This window comes from Adiantum capillus-veneris, chromosome 17 (genome assembly GCF_014529385.1).
Source record: "Adiantum capillus-veneris isolate H3 chromosome 17, ASM1452938v2, whole genome shotgun sequence".
NCBI classification, from domain to species: Eukaryota; Viridiplantae; Streptophyta; class Polypodiopsida; order Polypodiales; family Pteridaceae; genus Adiantum; species Adiantum capillus-veneris.
Genome location: NC_140947.1, coordinates 157,100,897 through 157,104,370, shown reverse-complemented (window position 1 = coordinate 157,104,370; position 3,474 = coordinate 157,100,897). Strand labels below are relative to the sequence as shown.

The window sequence follows — 3,474 nt, the reverse complement described above, 5'->3', positions numbered from 1 at the left end:
TAGAGTTTTCCATGTCTTTGGAGCTTTGCATCAATTACCTCATAGACAGCTAGCCCACCATTTTCCAGAAGAATATGGAAATGCATAGCTACATGGCGTAGCTTAGAGGACTCTGTGAAGCCCTCATCTCCAAGGCCGCATCAAATAGTTGGATGAAGGCCAAAACTTTTTCCATAGCACCAAAGGGAGGAAAAGTGTCATAAGCAAAGTGGAACAATGACAAACACTACAAGTCACGGAGGGAAAGGGAGAAAAAAGAACCAAGAAACCATGGTTAGTCTAGATGACGGTAGCAAAGACAAGAAGGGGAGAGATAACTGGAAGGATGCATGGGTTGTGCAACTTATTCATATTTGTGGCACTATGAATGATGACTTTGGGAAACCTCCCAAACAAGGTGTGGATCTTTGGTCAAAGGTTGCGACACAACTTGCATTGGTTTTTCTAGAATGTGAAAAAGTTGGCCACAAGCTTGCAAAAAAAAGGGGACGTGTGTACGATGTGTATAAGAGAGAAAAAGCTCACAATTCTACATTGAGAAATGATCTTAGGATAACCTGTGGTTGGTATGATATAGTGGATGAGTACATGCATAGGAGAGAAAATATAGTTAGCGAGTCTAATGCTTTAGCGCTTGGCCACTCCAATGACACATACATGCAGGAATCAACGAGTCCCTCATAGGCATAGACCACAGAAGATGGAGGAGAAGGTGCATCATTGGCTGCAAAAGAAAGAGTGCTCGAGACCAACCACATCAAAAGGACAGAAAAATTAGGAGTCCCTTGTGGATGTGGCAAATACTGCCAAGATCATGGTAGCTTAGTAAAGGGTATTAGAAGAAATTGCAAGGATCAGCAAGATAAAAATCTTAAACTTCTAGGATCTCTCAATAGTGCATTTGCTAGATTCTTGGATGTACTAAAGAGTTTCAAAAAAAGAATTATGTATGATCTCTTTGTTGCACATTGTTTGCGGTGCAATGACATATTTTGATATCTAAATACAATTTTAAAGTTGTTATTCTATGTCTTGCTCTTTGTTGTCCCTATTTGTTGCTTTTTTAATGAAAATAGTCATACATATCAGTGTCTTCTTCTGGTTGAGTTTGGAAAGTGACATGTACTTCTATTTCAAGTTATGGAGGATGACTTGGTAGTTCTTGCTTGCTTCTTTGCATTGATTATTTCTTCAAACATAGCTTTAGAGCTTGCTGAATATAACAATGCTGACATGGTTGACTATGCATACAAAGTCCACATTCTTACTTGTTTCATTGGACAAGTAATCCCAACCAGAGTGGCTCACATAGGAGGAGAAGCCATGAGAATAGAGCATGTTGGCATATACCCGGCCACACATGTTCATGGAGCAGTGCTTGAACGATAGCTATTCCAACAAGATGTTTAAGAGCAGGCTTCGTGTAAGCAAAGAACACCTTCAATTTCTTGACAGCATGGTTAGCTCCAAAGAAGAGACACTTTGACATGAACTTTCACAAGGAAATCCTTGTTGACAAAAGAGTTTGCATAGCTTTACATTGCTTAACTTTTGAGGTGATCTCCAATTTATTTGCAAATAGATACTCGATCTCCATAGCCGCAACACAAGAGCTTGTCATCAAATTTTATGATGTAGTGTCTTCTTCTGGTTTGCATGATCTTTTTGTCAAATATCCTTTGACTAAGAGAATGTAGAGCCTTACCAAGGACTTTGAGGCAATCTACAATATTCCTTTCATGACAAGTGCAGTGGATGGGAACCATGTGCCAATCATTGCCTCTCGAGCCACAACTACTCCAACAAGAAAGACTTCAACTCAATTATATTGCAAATGACAATGGCAGCTAATTGCGTTGTTTGAGATTAGGACATAGGTGGGTAGGGTCCATGCATGATTGGAACGTATTTCATTGCAATCAATTAGGTCAAAAATGTGAAGCGGGCTATCTTGGCAATTATTGTCTTTTGGGGGATTGTGCGTATTCAACAAGATTCTGGATGCTTTCACCTTTCAAAGGCAGCAAAGACGGCTTATCTTTTGAATGGTACTTTTGGAACTATATCCAATCCAGCTTGAGGATGACTCTGGAGTGTGCTTTTGGAATGCTCAAAGCGTGGTTTAGAATCCTTCTAAATCAACATGCTTTTGCAGAATGTGCCAAAGATGATCTGGACATGCTTCGTCCTCCATAACATGTGCATTGTTCACATGTATTCATTTGATGAGGGATGGATTTGAGAAGCCTAGGGCAAGTTGCAATGGGTGTTAGCTCGATTGGATGCCACAAGATTGGATACAAGAGTTCATAGTTGATTACATGACGCTCTTGTAGAAGTCTCATGCTTGATGGACTCTCACCCTTCACATGTAGTAGAGAGAGCACAAAATGGAGGCATTGTTCCTTACAATTGCAATAAATGGGGCATATAGATGAGATAACATTGCTAGAGTTATGTTTAAGGAGAGAGAGCAAAGAAATGCTAGTGCAATTTCTGGAGGCAATGATTGTGCTGATGAGAGTTTTGAGTGCAAATAGCTCAATTATCTTTTACGTATTGGAGTGAAAAGCTTCTACGTATTGGGGAGTCATGGCTTCTTTGTATTGGAGATTTGAAGCTTGATTTTCATGTCATTAATTCAATTCTATTACTTTTTATCTTGTGTTAAACAACAATGGTTGTCTTGCAGGTCATCAAGTACAAATCAATATGTCGATGAGTTGAATGTACAAATTTGTCTTTGTGAACAATTAAGTTTTGTCATAAGTATGGTTTGCTCATGTTTTACAAGATCGCATCTTCGAATAAGTATGGTTTGTGTTTTGTTGCATCAAGCTTTTAAAGAATTCATGCTTTACATGGTTACATCTTGACATAAGCACGGTTTCCTCTGCAAAGCTTTTATTTGCTCTATAGAAATCAATCATACTCATGTTTTGTAACGAAAATGGCCTATGAACTTTGAGAATAGCGGAATTAGGAAAATTAGAATGAGAATTTTTGTGAGACTACTTTGAGAACATAGAGGGTGAACTTAATTAGCAGTAGCAACATAACCATAATACTTAATTAAATTGGCATGAACAATATTTTTGCAAGAGAGAGAGTTTAGATAACATGACAACAATTGAGGACAGGATTTATGTGGAGCCGGTCTCCCCTCCAATAGGATTTTGTATTATAGATTCTCCCATCAGGAGAGACTTGGTACAAAATCTTTGGGTTCCTTGTGACCTAGGTGATGCAATGAAGATGTGAAGCTTCAAGCATCACGAGCATAACATAGGCTTTGTAAAAAGCATTAACCATCCCCAGGCCTCAGTCCCAAGGCCTCAAACACCTTCAAAGGTGGAGAGATCTAGCGGGGAATGAGGGTAGGGAAGAGGAAGAAGAAACATGCATAGGAGAAAGAATAGTTCCTCACTTATCATCACTCCTCTTGCTTAGCATACATAATAGAATAGTAATGAA

General features: G+C 38.9%; 1 pseudogene; it reads left to right on the top strand.

The window, feature by feature from the left end:
• The first annotated feature begins 270 nt into the window (after positions 1 to 270).
• Positions 271 to 2,540, top strand: LOC147438387 (uncharacterized; annotated as a pseudogene).
• The last annotated feature ends 934 nt before the right edge of the window (positions 2,541 to 3,474 follow it).